Raw genomic sequence first — 19,108 nt, 5'->3', positions numbered from 1 at the left:
ATGATTCAAATGAAGACGTTGAAAAGGACAAGATTTACTTTGGAAAACTGGCACATGTATTGAGGTTTAAGACCACGTCAAACCCTGAAACTAAAGCGCCCTTTTTTTCGCAAACTATATTTACTTTTGTTCTTCTACTTTTTCTTGTTTGTTTTTTTTTAATTGCACCAGATTGTAAATTCTTGTCAGTTCGCAGAATATTGTGTGGACCGAAATACTAAGCAGGACAGTAGTGCCTGCAATGATTTTAGTATTATGATAAGCTTGGTATGATGGTTGAGAATGACAGAACAACGTCTGTGGCATTTTTTTGAAAAACCTTGTTTCAGCAGCGAGAAATGGGGTTGTATAAATGGCATAAAGTATAAGAATGTCAACCTGTTATCGTGTGAAAATGAATTGCAACATGATAAAATGATATATTGATAACTTACTCTGTCATTAGATCAGAAGCCTTACTATGATAAACCCTTTAAAATAATGGACATTGATGTTTTGTTCTGTAATATTCGTAATGTAAGCCAATTCATGGCTTCTAGGGTTAAAAAATCAAAGTTTAGGCTGGTCTGCAAGACTATAAAGAGAATACATGAAATAAACGATGATGAGTGATACTAAGTGTAGAATATGTTATTTGTTTTACGAGGCAGACCATGGTTGAATACAAATTTTGTCAACGACCTGAGATGAGAGTATAATAAACATTGGCACGTGGTAATTTTCGTGAACTTGTAACTGCTCTAAAACAGCTACTGAGAAGAAGTAACCGAGCAGAAAGGTTCCAATGACCGTCACACTTCAAACAGTAGAAAGAGCAAAACTGTAGACAGAAGAATCTAGGATCGAATTCTTCAGCGACAATCAATAATATTTTGTTCAACGGAGGAAAAGAGAATAGTATTATAATCAATGTACAATATATACAGTGAATCGTGGTGGGAAATTAATACAAGTTTGTCTGGCAACAGTATCACTGATCTACATACAAATAATGGCACCTTGAGTTCTGTCAAGTAGGTGAGATCCTGAATTCGGAACCCCCAAACCCATTGAGCAGAGACACCTCTTTTAACAAGATAATAATTTCAAGCATACAATAAAAATGGCGTAATGATACATTGACAGTAAAAGTCTGATGGAACACTCAAAATAAAGACTTCTCATACGTAAAGCCTCATTAAATAATTCATGGGGATGTACAAGCTTGTGTTAGTTCTAAGAGGGCAACAGTAGGAGTTTGGTGACTTGTGAGAAGTAATACAAGACATTAGAAATAATATTTTTAAGTTTTTAAAATATAATGAAACAAGAAAAGAAGAACAATGTTAAATGCTCACACATAAAATACTAATGATTCTTACAATTTATTAGCCCCCGTGGTGGCACAACGGCATGTCTGCGGATTCATACCTCTGTAAACCGGGTTTCGATAGCCCCTTGTGTAGCTTTGTGCTTAATTCTAAACACACAAACATACAATTTATTCACTTTTCTTTTATATTTTCTGTGCTAATGTTTTGCCCCATTAATAAAATTTTAATCTAATTGTTATTTCTCCTTGTTTGTGACTCCTGTGTGTATATCACTTTTGTGTTTCTGTAATTATTTTTCATTACTACATATATAAGGATGTGTAAAATTTCCTCTCTTATATATGAAGAACTTGATTGGTTTCTGAATGTGTAAACAATACTGTAACGTATCTGAGTTTCAGAAGTAAGCCAATGAACGGATCCTAAATTATTCAAAACCCACGACTTTATAGCCAAACGATCGACTATTATTTATGCCAAAGCAAAATTGAAAATAGCTTGTCGATATGCTGTGTTGTTGTTGTTTTGAATTAAGCACAAACCTACACAATGGGCTACCTGTGCTCTGCCCACCACGGGTATCGAAACCCGGTTTAAAGCGTTGTACGTCCGCAAACATACCGCTGAGCCACTGGGGGGCTGATATGCTGTGTACTGTGACTAATATGTGCGAGTGTATTATACTAAAACTTTAACGTTTTTGATTAATCGCAATAACTAAGTTTTAATAAGTAATTATAACTTAAATTAAATTATTAAAACACTAAAGTTTACTTATTAAACTACTGATTTTTGTCATAGAATCAGGTTTAAAACCCTAAATGAATCCATTTTATTAAAATAGCGCTTTAAACCTGACATTCTCGAAAATTTCTACAGAATCAGGTTTTAATAGTTGCTATCGCTGAAAGGTGAGTTTTAATCTTGTGAAATTAAATATTAAACCAAACGTGCAAACATCACAAATTATATAAGAAATACATTAATCGCTTCTAACTTGTTGCAGCACAAAAGCGGTGGTATTATGGAAAATGTTATAACAGTGTACTTGAAACTTTGTAGATTGGACGACAACTGCTTGTTGTGGAGATACAAGTGTAGAGGACGTCGTTTCGAAAGGCGAAAGACTTTTGAAATGTCATCCTTTACACTTGTGTCTCCATAACAGGCAGTTGCCGTCCATTCTGCAAAGTTACATCATGAATATTCTGCCTAATCAATCTATCTAAGGGTAGTTGAAGTTATTCGTATAGATTATTACTACAGTGAAAGCTTTAGGGTAGACTTCTATCTAGAACCAACGCTATGCTGTCAAGACGTTCTTTTACTCAGATTGTCTGTTTTAATATTCGTCCACTTAGTAATCTATTGTTGGCAGAGATTGCCCGGGTCTTACTATACGTGTTACCAAAAAACAACGGGTAAATCACGAGCTGAAAGAGCGAGCGATCAATACATCTATTCCGCTAAAGACGATAGTAACATAACAGATTATAAAAATAATAAAACAAGGAACTGGATGTAATACCGTGATTTTTATACCTTCTGCTACACGCACTCATGTCCTTGTTACTTATATTATGTACTCCTATATTGCTTTCTATAACTTTACAAGAACATGATAAAGCGACAATTAAGAGAGAATTTTTTAAAATGTTTGTTCGTCACAAACCATCAATATAATTAAATTGTATGTAGCTTATCAAGTGTAAGGCCCTGTAATGCCCGGTGGTTCAAATATTATATTAAAACACAGCATCTTGACTATTGGCGTAAAATGGATTAATTGTTTGATAAAGTGTATACTACAGTCAAGAGGATATTATTATCTTCTTTGAAAATTGGGGTTTTGTTTCTGCTCCTCGATAGAACCCGGGTTTTGATAACCGTGATGGTTAGAACACATATAGCTCATTGTGTTGCTTTGTGCTTAGTTACAAACAAACAAAGTTTTGTTTCTGCATTTTGAAAGCAAACTCAGGTTGTACTATAGAATATCTTACCGTCTTCTCACACAAACAAGTCCTGTTCCTCGGGGTAAAAAACAGCAGATTAGTTTGATATTTTCTCTTACAATCTGTTGAGTCAATCTCGTAGCAATGATCCTTTTTCCAAGATCTTAACTAGAATCATGATGCTCTTTCAGTTGAGTTTTCATCTGTTAAATGATTTGTGAATTTCTTAATTTTCTTACAGAATGAGTTAAAGGAATTTAGTCTTCAGAAGAATTGTATTTGTTTGTTTTTTAATTTGGCGCAAAGCTACACAAGAGCTATTTGCGCTAGCTGTCCCTAATTTAGCAGTGTAAGACTAGAGGGAAGGCAGCTAGTCATCACCACCCACCGCCAACTCTTGAGCTACTCTTTTATCAACGAATAGTGGGATTGATCGTCACGTTATAACGCCCCCACGGCTGAAAGGGAGAGCATGTTTGGTGTGACATGAATTCGAGCCCGAGACCCTCAGATTACGAGTTAAGCGCCTTAACCACCTGACCATGTCGGGCCATCTTCTGAACAAAGGGAAGATTGAAATATTGCATTTCGTAATTATCATTAAGAAAACGTCAATTGCGTCAATTTTCTATATTTTTCGTGTTTCTTTTGGAGTTGATAAATAACACAATTCAGAACATGTTTACCTAGTTCTTTGCGAAATTTTCAATCAGAAAATTGAACAAAAGATTGAGAACTAGCAAAAAATTAAGCATGAAACCATTGGATACAAACGTAATAAAGATAAACCTGTAAATTAAATCACTGCAGAGAATGGAATTCCTTCTTTTTTTTACGTTTTTTGGTGGACAACATTTCTACCTGTATGCTAAAATTATGTTTAAACTTTTAGTAAATCATTGAGTTGCCCATGTGAACGAATTTACAGTTGGTCCAAACACCTGAATTATTTCCTTTTTACAAAACAGACAATACCTTGAATTTCATTTGTACATAGAGGTAGACTGAAAGATTTACTACCGAAGTTTAAGATGGTGCGAATAAACACATAAAAGAGAAGAGTTCTCCCTATTGATATTAGGGATACAATATGACTCCTCTTACTGCAAACGCATTACTTTGAAGAAAAAAAAACAGAAACGGAAAAATTCCTTCATACAGAAGTTGACTTAAGAAATTCTAGTTCGCCAATGAAAAGCTAAAAAACGAAAGAGCATTTGATAAAGAAATCGAAGATGGGCACGAAGACGAAAGTACCTCAGAATTGGTTTAGTTATTAGCACAAATATAACAACTAGCTTTACCATCTCAAAAATAAGTTTGAGAAATTTATTATTATATTATATGCTAAACTTCTCATTTTAAATGAATAAGAATTACTTCTGCAAGTATTAATAATATTGTGTAGTAAATTACAAAAAGAAATTACATATATCTAATGTTTGTTACAAAATTCCATCTCGTATTTTGTTTTAACTTATAACTAAAGACAAAAAATAATTAATGTTAAATATCGTTAATATTTTTTAAGCATAATATTTTCTTAATACGTTTAAATATTATTTTCGGTATCTTATAGGTCGGAGTAATTTAGATAAATAGAGGAAGCATCACAAATATCTTTTTTGTATTAACTATTATTAACCAAATTGCCCTAAACGTGTCTGTAATAGCTTGGGATAAAAAACAAAAACATCTAGTTTTCACGTTTGAATTTTTTTGTCATGTCAAGCTGTACAAGGAGCATTCATATGAACGACGTTAACAGGGTGAAAACATTATAAGGTATATATGAAAGAGTAAGAACAGAAGTTGAAATAAACAAACACACTTTTCTTAATAATTAAGTAATGTAGCTATTTTTAAACTCGGTTCGGAGCAATAATTTTTTAAGTCATCACATGTCATACATGTATCATGTAAATTACACATATATAATTTAAATATCATGCAAAAACTGAAAGTCTTTGGATGGCTGGAAAAGTACGTTCTGTTAAACAAATCCGATATTATACGATTTAGAAAGAAGTATACTGGGGTAATAATGTTTACTAATAACTATGTGTACTAGCACATTTATAATTATGAGGCGTGGAACCGCTGGTGTCTAACTATAACAAGTATTATCAGAACAGAGAGATGATAAAATAAGCAGTTTTGGTTAAGATTGTTTTAACTTAGTTTATTTCAAAGGAAATTGCATTTTACTGAAACTTTGCAAAAATAAGTAACATTTTTCAATCCAACGAAGCTTTTGAAATATGTCTTTACTTTTACAACGCACCTAAATTATTGTCAATAAGAAGTTAAGGTTTATAAATTTGGATTTATTCTGTCTCTGCCCACTTCATCATAATTAATTTTTGTAATCTGTAAAATAGTATACCTATTTCACATGTAATAAGTCATTTTTTATTCAGATTGCCTAGTTAAATAGAAATAACCAATAAGCTTTCATTTGGTATGTTAAAGAAACTTTCCAAAAAATGATAAAGGAAATAAGATGTTTACTGCTCTAAGTATAAAACATTTTAAATATACTTTTTTAAATTACACTGCACATACTGATATAAATATTTAATAGATAAATTATGTACGAAAATGCATATCACTTGTAAGGATTTTCGACGTTTCCATAGTTAAAGTATTAACTGGACCTGTTTGTTTTTTAATTTCGAGCAAAGCTACTCTACAGCCGTCCTTAATTTAGAGGGAAGGCAACTAGTCATCACCACCTACCACCAATTCTTAGGCTACTCTTTTACCCATGTCACATCATAACGCTCCCCCCGGATGAAAGGGTGAGCACGTTTGGTGTGAGGGGGATTTGAACCCGCGACCTTTATAATACGAGTGGAGTGCCTTAACCACCTACCCATAATGTGCTATTAAGTGGATCTAATAAATAATATGTATTGTTTTTCAGAATAACTTGACTGATTTTGTTGTCTTATTACACGTGTTTGACAACCATGTTTGTTTGCTTGTAGTTATATACTAAGCTACACAAAGGACTATTTGTGCCCTGCCCACCATGGGTATTGAAATCTGGTTCCTAGCGTTTTAAGCTCACAGGCATAATGCTGTATATAAACTGTGTGTGTATATATATATACACCACGAAACGATATATAGTACGTGTGATAACCGACATTATTTTAGGTTACAACTATTCAATAAACCAACGGTAAAATGTAAGTTCATGACTTATACCGAACAAAGTATTGATTGTAGTTGAGTAATTTATCAATACATTAATAAAAATTATTTTTGTATTGTATTCAAATTACTATATTTTGCTTTAAAATAATAATATTTCATAAATGAAACTGAAAATGTCTCTCGTATAGTTCAAACAGAAGGTTTTTCTTGACACACGTATATCACCGAGTTTATTCATCTGTATCGTAAGCCTAAACTCACTGATTTACGATCAAGTACGAAATTCGTTACTTTATACAGTTGTTACTACTTTCAGTTTTCATGAATACTAACAGCTTAAATCAGCTAAACTTTAAACATGTTAAGCCTTTACTAATTTTTATCTTATAATTTTTTTGTGGGAGCCTTTCAGTTCAACAATTTATTTTACTCACGTTAGTCAAACCTTATATTGTTAAGATAAAGAAATCGAAGTTACTATGGCAATGTACAACAACAGTCTATTAACAACATTTAATTATTACCTGATTCAACCCAAAACATAGCTCATTAAATATTTAAATAAATTTTATATTGGCCACTTAAGTATGTTTCATTAATCAAAACACGTGTCTCTGTTAAGTTAGCAATGGATCAAATGTCTGTTTATTTTTGTTTGGATATTCGTGTAAAGCCGCATAGGAGCTATCAACACGATCCGTCCATAATATTGAGCTAACAAGCTTAATGGAAAACATCTAATCGACAGTTTGGTTTGTTACACAATGGGCTATCAGTGCTCTGCTCATCAGGAGTATTGAAACCCGCATTTTAGCGTTTGCCAGAGGGCGCTAATCAACACTGTTTATCATCAACTCTTGGGCTACTCTTTGAACATTCGAATTTGGTCATCATCATTATAGCGCTTTACCCTACTGGCTCTGCGATAACCTTGTGAGCTTATTAGGCTAAGGACTGAGGTTCCATATCTGTGGAGGGCACAACACAAATAGCCCACAGTTTCGAAGTGATGAGCGCATGTTTGCGAACCATCGAGCCACAGATTCATAGTTTGACACCTTAACTACTGAAGTCACGTCTGACTCCTACGAAAATGGTAGCAAAAAAAGAAAACAAACTCAAGTACCTTTTCCTTTTGTTTGCACTGCGTGAAGAAATACGTGGACGTTATCTCAGAGTGATCGATCGGAACAGGTTAGATTTTTTAAAGTTTTAGTTGATCAAAGTGAAAATTAAAATATTTTTCATTGTGAAATTTAACTTCCCGATAGATGTAAATGCAAATGGACGAATCGTCACACTTTTAAACAAAGATTTGCATATGCTAATACAGTAGTATATTGATTTATATCTAAGTCGTGGTTGACACGTTAGCTTCTACTTTTAATTCCAAGTGAATTCCTAATCATTATACAATACAGTTCCACCACGGCGTGAACGTACTTACTGCAGGATACGTGTCACAGTTCTCGAGAAAGATTATTCGAAAAATGCAATTACTTAAACTATTTTATAGAAGAACACCTAATTTAGAAATAGGAAGTAGTTCATTGTGTAAGTAGAGAAACTCGCACAGCAAAGCATCTATGACAATAATGGACTGAGAAACTCCTTGCAATCCAGATAAACATCCACAATAACAAAGTGAATGCTATTAAAAGTTTGATGATGAAAAAGATCCCTCCAACCCAAAAAGCCATTGTAATATGATCGTTAAAATTTCTTACACTATTAACAAAATAATAAGCTGGGACTTAAGTTCGAAAAGGGTCATGAACGTATATGTACTCACATTTACAACTTTAAAGCTGATTTCTTGAGATATCTATTTTGGTTTACTTGTTGAATTTTGCTCAAAGTAACATGAGGGCTATCTGCCCCTAATTTTGAAATGATAGACTGGAGAGAAGGTAGCTAGTCTGTTCCACCCACCGTCACTTTTTGAGTACCTTTTTGTCAACGAATTATGTGATTTATCATTACATTATAAAGTTCTCACTATTGAAAAGGCAAGCATGTTTGACGAAGGAGTTTCAAACCCGCAACACAGAGATTGTGAGTCAAGTGTCCTAATCAACAGGTCATGGCAAGTAAAGATAGAGGGGTAAAAGAAGTGAAAAATCAGAACCATCTCATTAAACCACGTATTTGTCAAGACCCAAGCAGTGCTCCAGAGGATTTTGAGACTTTTGTCTTCTAAAAATAAAGTGTTAAAAGACAACATTCATATATGTCTGGAGAGAGTTTTGAAGGCGTGTGAATCTATCTTGGCCTTGTTATCTTTTACAAAAGCTTGTTGTAAAGGTTGTTTTGATGTCTTGCATAATGCACAAGCATTGTCATTAAACTGAGCACAGTAAACAATGAAAGATCAGTCGCAAGGGTATCAAGAGATCTTGAGGGTCGGCCTTCTGAAGTACAATTATTCTTTATATAAATAGAAAACAAAATATGAAAAAAATACTTATACCGCGAAACAGGCTAATGAGAAATAATGCTTTAATATTCACTACATTTTGGGCCAGTTGTCCTTCCTCTGGTTATTTTAAAACTGTAATGTAATAAAATATTTTATATTAAAAGGATTATCAAACAAAGAACGTTCGAAATTAACATCCTGCAACAGATCTAATGTAACATACACGGAAGACTCTGGAAAATCAATGTTTTTACAATAAGAAAAAAATATATGTATATCATTATAAATGTTGGTGTATGTGTGTGTGTGTGTGTGTGTGTGCGAGTATAAACATATGCGAGTTCATAAAGATGTTTGTGCAAGAGCCATTTTTATCTTTTATTTGCACGCTCACACATATATATTCTTAACTTTTAATTAATTAATTAATCGTTTACATTTTGTTTATTTATTTCATTTTCTATTCAGCCTGAGAACATTAGCTACATTTCGAACATTGTGGCATTGTGAATTTAAAACATCTATTTCACATCAGCCATTTTGTGTAATATAAAATATTTTTGTTTTAACGTCGGTTTGTTTGCTAATCTCTGTACAACATAGACATTCAGTCTCATCGATGCTTAATAAAAGTATTAGCTAATCTTTGTATAAAACAGACACATGGTTTTATTGAAGCTTGATAAAAATATTAACTCACTCTGCATAAGACACGTACTCAGTATTAGTGAAGCCTGAAAAAGTACTATTGCAGTACCAGCTTAGTAATGTTACATAATATATGTAATTTTTGAGGAATAGCTAAAGTTAGGTATTTAGTCGATGTTATATGAACTCTTTGTGAAACTGTAGGTAGTGCTTGTAGTAAAGAAATGCTGTATGTATGTTCGTCAATAATATGAAATAAGTTGTTTCCGTGTTTTCAGTACACTACCAACTTTGGATTCATTATTTGAGTATTTCTGGTTTACAAATTAGAGTATAAAATATTCTGGAAATATGCAAAGTTATTGATTCTTATGTTTAATTATTATTTGACGATAATACGTACTTAAGTCATTGATTTAGTCATACGTAAGACAGCCAATGGTTGAGAATCTCTGGTATTGCCATTGAGACTAGTATCGAGAGAATCATTATTAGCTTGGATATCCACTTTATAAAATGGTACTATTTATATTTTTTAAGCATAAATATACATATTGTACTATCTGCGGATCAAGGATCGCATCAACATACACATTTCAGAGTTATAAGCCCTAAAGCTCATCGATGAGCCGCATTGATAAAAATTAATGTAATCGAGTCACTGTAAATGCTATATCAGCTGCGGTTTTAGATAAATGTTTTATAAATAAAAAAACTGTTTCAAACGCAATGTAATTAACTTTCCTAGATCTATATATCTTGGCATACACTAGTACTAGTAAGCCTAAGCATTTATGTTAATTTTCAATGTCTATAAACCAAACGTGACTTAACAGCACCGTGAATAATTATTAAAACTCTGAATAATATGGGTGTAAAATGCTAATATTATGAGATTATTGTTTGTTTGTTTTAATTACGTGCAAAACTACACGAGGGCTGTCTGCGCTAGCCGTCCCTAATTTAGCAATGTAAGACTAGAGACAAGACACCGCCACCTCTTGGGCTACTCTTTTACCAACAAATAGTGGGATTGACCGTCACATTATAACGCCTCTACGGCTGAAATGGAAAGCATGGTTGGTGTGACGGGGACTCGAACCCGCGAACCTCAGATTACGGGTCAAGCGCCTTAACCACCTGACCAGATGAGATTAATCATCCTTTACTGTATGTAAGTGAACCATTGTTGATAATTTGCCATCATTTATCGTCATCCAGATTGGGATAAAATTAATACTTCTGTATAGAAATTTAGAAAAGAGTACGTGGTTTTGGTTTGGTTTTTCTTTTTTAATTTCGCGCAAAGCTACACGAGGACTATTTGCGCTAGTCATCCCTAATTTAGTACAGTAAGACTAGAGGAAAGGAAGCTAGTTATCACCACCCACCGCTAACACTTGGGCTACTCTTTTACCAACGAATATTGGGATTAACTGTCACATTATACCACCCCCACAGCTCAAAAGGCGAGTATGTTTAGTGTGACGGGTATTTGAACCCGCGACCGTCGGATTACGAGTCGAGTAAGAGTACAAGAAGCAAGTACTATTGATAGCATAAATTTGTCTCCATCCTGTACCTAATTTTACATAAGTGAATAATATTTTGTTATATTTAAAACGTTAACAACTACTATACATAGATTTGTCTGAAACAGTCGCGACGCGAGGGTCTTTTCGATCGTTCTAGAACCCATACGTACCAAACATAATAATAGAACATGTTCATTGTGGTGAACATAGTAATAATTTAATCTAAATAAAATGTTTTTATTCCCGATTTTTTAAAAAAAACAAAAAAAACCTTAGTAATAAAAAATTTAAAATAATATTATTTTCAAAATCTGCGTATTTAAATTATGGTTAATCCGTTCTTGAAACCAAAACAATTTTTATGAAGTTTAAATTCGCAGACCTGTGTTATAGAAACGATCGATGTAGAAAGCTTAAGCCGTTCTAAAGTAATGTTAAGTAACTCAAAATACATGAACACGTTAAACAACTAGATATCTTGTCATTGATCTAAGGCATGTTTATGTGTTAATATTGTATCCAGAAACGTAAAAAACACGTTATCACGAAATGGCTTCAACAGAAGTGTCGATGGCTAAACACCACTGCCGAGGTGAAACAATCCAACCTAAAGATCAAAACGAGCATCTGACATGAAATAACGGAAGAGGAAAAACTGGAGGCGAGAAACATTTTATGGACGAATCTAAACGAATCTGATTTGACAAGAGTCAACAAACTGTTGAGAAAGAGAATGGGTATTGTGCGGAATGGGCAATAATTATTATAAAGCACGTTGGAGAAACAATACAACTGAGTTACATCGGTCACCAGTGTTATAGATTTACTCAAAACAGATGAAATTCTAACTAATGACAGATACAAGAAGATTTTATGCATTGTGTCGTTCCTTCAGGAACAAGACCTGTTAAGATAACGACCCCAAGCACATAGAAAATGTTGTGAAACAATACTAGAAAGTAAACATAGGCGGATGGAACACTTGTAATTATAGTCTGATCTGTGCATAATGCCTTGAATGTTTAATAGGAATCTATGGACTTATACAGGCACTGAAAAGGTCGAACATCAACCAAACCGCTTGTCTGGATTGTGGAAAATGCTTCAAAACATTTGAAAGAATGTTACACAAACATGAACTGACACGTTTTTGATAGCATAAAAACAAAGTGCAAAACTGTGTTCATAGTAAATGCAAAACACTAGCCCACTATACAACTTATTCGCTTGTCTTTATCGTCTTATCAAGCAGTATTTGTCTTATGATAATTGAACATTTGATTACAATTTTTAATTTTGTTACTGTCTCAATTGTGACCTGAGTGTTTTCATAATCTTTTCTTATTTTCTTTTTTTAACGCCGTATTATAACAATAGATAATTCACACAGCTTGTATTTGTTATTCTGAACCAGCTTTAACTCTCCTCTTTAGACGTTTAAGGAGTTCAGTTTTCTTCCACTAGAAGTATGGTTTACGAAGACTGTAACTTATTACTAGATACTCAGTTACATATCATAGTCAGTAATCAGTACTTAGGTTATAAATTTTATCGTCCTTCACATTTGAATATTAAAACCATGAGCTTCACTATTAAACGGAGTATATGTACCTTTTGCATATCACAACTTGAATATCACGTATTTAATGAACATAACTTGCCGTAAAACTAGAAAAATGTAAATTAAATATTTTGAAAGTTAAAATATGATAGTTGTAACGTAATAGAATTTACCTCGGACGAGTCTCCGAATTATTATGTTGCGTATTAAGATTTCAAATAACCGTTTTGGGTCAAATTTATGTTTGCTAACAAGATTCATACATACAATATTCTTTCTTAGCACAAATATATTTTAATATACAAATAATAACACTATTGATATTAACGGTTATTATAAATGTTGGTTTGTATACAAGAGTTTTACAAGCTTACAAACTATACTGACTCTTCTATCTGGTCTGAAAGTGAATATTTTATCGATGGTCCAGGTCCAGGACGAATATTTATTTCTGTGTTGATATTTTTATACTCCGCTTAATCCAGCTACCGTGTTTCTCCGAAAATAAGACAGGGCTTATATTAATTTTCACTCCAAAATATGACACTAGGGCTTATTTTCGGGGGATGTCTTATTTTGATATATTAAAAAAAATGAAGTTACAAAGTAAAACTATTAAACTAACCATTTAAAATAAACTATTATTAAACTATTAAACTAGCTGATTAATACTTAAACAAACTAATTAACTAACTATTAAACTAATTAATAAATTAATTTTTTTTTATTTCTTTCCTCTTCCTGCCACTCTTAACTAGGGCTTATTTTAAGGGTAGGGCTTATATTAAAACTATCCCCAAAATTCACATTAGGTCTTATTTTATGGGTAGGCCTTATTATCGGAGAAACACGGTAGTTTGGTTGCAACAATAACGATACTCACTATGTTTTTAAAGGAAAACATTTTGTTATCCCATGTTCTGCCATCATATTTCGACAATATCGATACTCTCTATATTAAAGACAAAGTTTTATTATCCCATGTTCTGCATTCTTTTTGCAACAATATCAATGTTCATTATTGTGTCGGAGGGAAAAACTTTAATTTTCTTATGTTCTACCTTCTTCTCACAACAATATCGATACTCACTCAGGTTTTGCCTTAATCTTCCAACAATATTAATACTCACTATTTTTTTAACAAAAATTTTTCGTTTTCCAATGTTTTGCAATCAATAGTAATGCTTACTATGTTATTAGAGGGCTAAATTTCATTATCACATATTCTGCTATCATTTTGCAACAATATCAGAGCTCACTATACGTTTGGAGAACAAAACTTCATTATCCAATATTCTGCCTTAACCTTGTAATAGGTGAGAAATATTTAATGATCTCATATTCTACCCTTAGCTTGTAACAATATCAATCGGATTAATAATTTTAATAAACCTGTAATAATCTCATAAATGAAAGCAGACATTTTCTTCCTCCATAGTGATCTTGAAATGTTCTATTTCCGTATTTGTTTCGGAAGTTTTTATTTGTCAAGGATTTTGTGGATGAATAATACAAATAGTATGAAAAACGGTTTTAAGCCCGTATGAAACGTTTGACTCTAAACATTATTTATTCTCATAGTTTTCTGTTTTATAGAGTGTTTCTTCACTTTTTGTGTTTATTTTGAGGAGAAAGTTCATGTTTTACAAGTAATTTAAATAACGAATCTACTAAACTGTTCAAAGCACTTTCGCTATGTATGGAAAGATGGAGTTTAATATACTAGACCTTTTGAAAAGCTAAACTTTTGAAAGTAATTACAAACTTTCACTCTACAAAGTAAATATTAATTAACTGCACTCAACCGACTCCACCAAAATTATTTTGCATTTTTATACAATCACCCTTTGTTGACTCAGCAGCAGTCTTGAGAGCTTATATTGCTCAAACAGGGCTGGATTTCTACAGTGGGTCAAACAGACGTAACTCATTGTGTAGCTTTGTAGTTAACACAGCAGCACATAAACAAGCATGACACAATCGACATTCTGAGGAAAGCTAGTGAGTTTCTTCGAACACCCTAGACAGCTTGACACTGTCACACACACACACAAACTCTACCGCCTTTAAATCACAAATCTAATTAAATTACATTATAACAGGTGACAAGTAATTTTTCTACGTTATTGCAACTGTAGATTTAAATGCAAAGTATGTTGTCAATTTCATTCAATGTATTATATCATAGCATTCTCAACTTTATCAGATGAAAATCATAAGAGACGGTTTAATGAAATACTCTTAGGCATATTGTATAGAAAACGAAACGAAATCTTCGTATATTAGACATATTATTCAACATTACTGCTTTATTGTTTTAAATTATACTAGCTTAGCCACTTTATAAAAAACAACAAGTATTGTATTTCTTTCTTTTCTGTCCTAGTCTTGTTATTATTATTATTAGCATAAAAACTGCAACCGCTTCCTTTTAAAACTGTCGTTCTTGTTATCATTACAACTTCTGATAATTTAACAATCACAATTATAACGTTTGGCCTCAATGATAACACTAAAGGACTCTGACGAATATCATATAACAAGCATAATTATAACGTTTAGCCTCAATGATAACATTAAAGGACTCTGACGAATATCATATAACAAGCACAATTATAACGTTTAGCCTCAATGATAACACTAAAGGACTCTGACGAATATTATTTAACAAGCACTATTATAACGTTCGGTCTCAATGACAGCACTGAAAGACCCAGATGAATATCGTTTAACAAACACAATTATAAAGTTTGGTCTCAATGATAGCGTTAAAAGACTCCGACGAATATCATACAACAAGCACAATTATAACGTTTCATCTCAATGACAGCATTAAAAGACGCTGATGAATATCATTTAACAAGCACAATTATGACGTTTGGTCTCAATGATAGCACTGAAAGACTCTAACGAATATCATTTAACAAGCACAATTATAACGTTTGGTCTCAATCTCAATGATAACATTAAAAGGCCCTGACGGATATCATATAACAAGCACAATTATAACGTTTGTACTAAATGATAACATTAAAATACTCTCACTAATATCTTTTAACAAGCACAATTAAAACGTTTGGTCTCAATGATAGCATTAAAAGAGTCTGACGAATATCATTTAGCTTAGTTTTTTTTAGTTTTTGAATTTCGCACAAAGCTACTCGAGGTTAGCTGTCCCTAATTTAGCAGTGTAAAACTAGAGGAAAGACAGTTAGTCATCACCACCCACCGCCAACTCTTGGGTTACTCTTTTACCAACGAATAGTGGGATTGACTGTCACATTATAACACCCTATAACACCGGATTACGAGTCGAACGCCCTAACCATGCCTGTCCAGGATCCTTATATCAGTGAAGTCTGTAAATAACAATTAAAATCAAATGTAAATATTTGAAAGGCTTTTAATATATCTCAAATTAAATATGGGCGTTAATCTTACAAAGCTATTACACGATAGATATTGTCCAGATATGGTTGCGAATTTAACTTTCTAGTCAGTAAAGACATATATATCTTTTATTTTATTTTGAGATAGAATAGCGGTAAATGTACAGGCTTACAATACTAAGGTCCGTGGTTAGATTGTCCACGGTGGACACAGTAGATAGCTCAAAGTGGCTTTGCTCAAGTTCAACTTTTTTTTCTCTATCGTAATTTAATAATTAACATTCTGTACAATTGTTATTCCACGACGTTCTCGAATACTTCTCACCAAAACAATGCTCAACCAAATGGCTATCACAACAACCAAATAAACCTTGTTTGCTTGTTAAAATACGTTTCATGACATTATCTATCCGTTTCTATTTGATACAATACACGATTAATAAGTAACTTAAAGTTTCGTTTTATTCGCAACTTTATTATTTGTGTATGTCTTAAAATTTAGATTCGCACAAAACGATTACATGGTTGTTAAAGTGGAGAGCAAAATAAAGTAGGCTTTTCTTCGTAATTACCAATTCTCTTATAGAAGTGAATATCCTTTCCTTTGTAAGTAGCAATACTCTAATATCAAAGAGTATTTTCCTTTGTAATTAACGATACTGTAATATTATGGAATATAATTTCTTTTATAACCAACATCACTCTAATATTCGAGAGAATCCTTCATTTGTAAGTGTCAACGTTGCATACATTGAGGAGTGTCTTCCTTTCTGACGAGCATTACTCTAATATTAGAGAGTATCCTTTCCTATTTAAGTATTAATGCTGTAATATTAAGGAGTATCCTTTTTTTTCTAAGTAGTAATCTATGTAAATGTGATAGTACTGTCTGTTGTATGTCCATATAACTACTTCACCAGAATTAATATGGAAGTTTAATGGGTCCATGGGAAGACATACAATTTTTCAGTGTTATATATTGCAGTTTTAATGGACGTTTTGCGTGTTATTTTATTTTTATAATTATGATATGTAAGGATATGTATGTGTGCGTTTTCTTATAGCAAAACCACATCAGGATATCTCCTGTGTCCATCGAGTGGAATCGAATTCCTGATTTTAGCGTTTAAAATCTAAAGCCTTACCGCTGTCCCATTGAGGTACACATATATGATAAGCAACTCTTCATGACCTAAAATAACCTTTTAGTAATCATGAATTTAATTAAATAACTTCTGTCCAGGAAATGGGTACTCCATCTAGTAATTTATATATTAATGTAAAAAGCAATGCTCTAGCATTAGAGAGTACTCTTTCCTATGTAATTAACAATGCTGTAGTATAAGGGTGAATACTTTGTAAACAGCAATGATCTAATATTATGGAGTATCCTTTCCTTCATAATTAGTAGCATTTAACTGTTATATTAGGACCAAGTGTGACTAAATAAAAATTACCAAAACAATTAACTCGCAAAGATATAGAGATGATTTTTTCAATAAAATTATGGAAAAAAACGACGCCTACTTTCCAGATAATAACAAAATAAATATTATTATTATTTTAAATAGAAACGTTTTTATTACTTTTTATTCTTTTGTGGAGAGTGTTTGTTTGTTTATTTTTTAATTTAGTGCAAAAGTAGACTATCCAGCTGGTCATCCCTAATTTATCAGTATAAGACTAGGGAGAAGACAGCTAGTGTTATGTATTGTGATTTATCTCGGACAATCTCTGAGTTATTATGTTATACGTTATGTACCAAGATTTCAAATAAACGAAAATTTGAATATGAAATTAGAAGTCAAATGAATGTCGGTCTGTTTCAAATTTATGACATTTGTCGACAAGATTGATACACCCAATCTTCTTTCTTATCGCAAATGTATTTTAATATACAAACAACAATAGTGTAAATAACGGTTATTACACATAACAATTTATATACAAACGTTTTATAAACTTAATAACAATACTGAGTCTTACAACCGATCTGTAACTGAATATTTTTATCGACATCACAAAAAGCTAATTAATTCCATGTTGATACACTATAACTATACACTTCTCTTTACGGCTTGAACCAAACCTAAGGTTTTCACAAACGACAATATCAGCGTGAAAATACTAACGTCAAAAGTTAATTCTCTGAAATTGAATTGTTCGTAATGTTCAAAATTGATAAACTTTCCTGGTCAAATATCTGTAGCTTTCCGATTAAAATCGTTTATCACCTTTATAGCTTCCAAGGCTTATAGTATACTGACTATACCGTCCCAACAATATTCTAAAATTGTCTCTTGGTGTGTCGTTTTATAATATTTAGACAAAATTTTGAAAATTTACTTAACGACATTTGAAGATACGCTAACGTTTTCGTAAAACATATATTGTTGATTCTTACTCTCCGAAATCTTCTACACATTAAGAGATCAGTACACATTTAACAATACACGTTATTAACATTAAACTGAAACAAACGTAGACATTAAAATAAATATATAACAATAAATCTGTTACAGTAGTAATCATTAAATCATTACTCACCGCCAACTCTTGTGCTACTCTTTTTACCAACGAATAGTGAGATTGACCGTCACATATAACACCCCAAGGCTGAAAGGGTAAGCATGGTTGTTGAGATGGACATTCGAACTCGCGACCCAGAATTTTCATAGTTGAGAAACAAAGAAGGAAACACACAAAATAACTACATTATTCTTTCGATTCTTGAGTATACAATCTCGGAGATGCTTTTTTGGTGGAGGGAAGGCTTGCCTTGCTACCTACATTTTTAAATATTGGTGTTTTGATAATTAGATTATATACATATGTAAAGTAGTAGGTGATCATGAGAAATGTTTGTATGGACTTTATCGCACCAACTAATTTTAGTTTATTCTGTAGTTCTAGTAAAAGTACTCGCACTCAGCTAAGCAGTTCAAAGACATTCACAGAGTATTCAGTGAAGTGATCAAACACTATCCACAATTACTTCTATAATTAAAACAAGGAGGGTTTGTAGGTGTAATAAAAAACTTGTTATGACACCCTACTGTGATACCTGAACATCTGTGCTAAGTATCGTCCAGTTAACTGGTTGAAGTATGAAAATGTTTTCAAAAT

The sequence above is a fragment of the Tachypleus tridentatus genome, chromosome 8 (assembly GCF_004210375.1).
Source record: "Tachypleus tridentatus isolate NWPU-2018 chromosome 8, ASM421037v1, whole genome shotgun sequence".
Lineage (NCBI taxonomy): Eukaryota > Metazoa > Arthropoda > Merostomata > Xiphosura > Limulidae > Tachypleus > Tachypleus tridentatus.
This window is presented reverse-complemented; position numbering follows the sequence as displayed.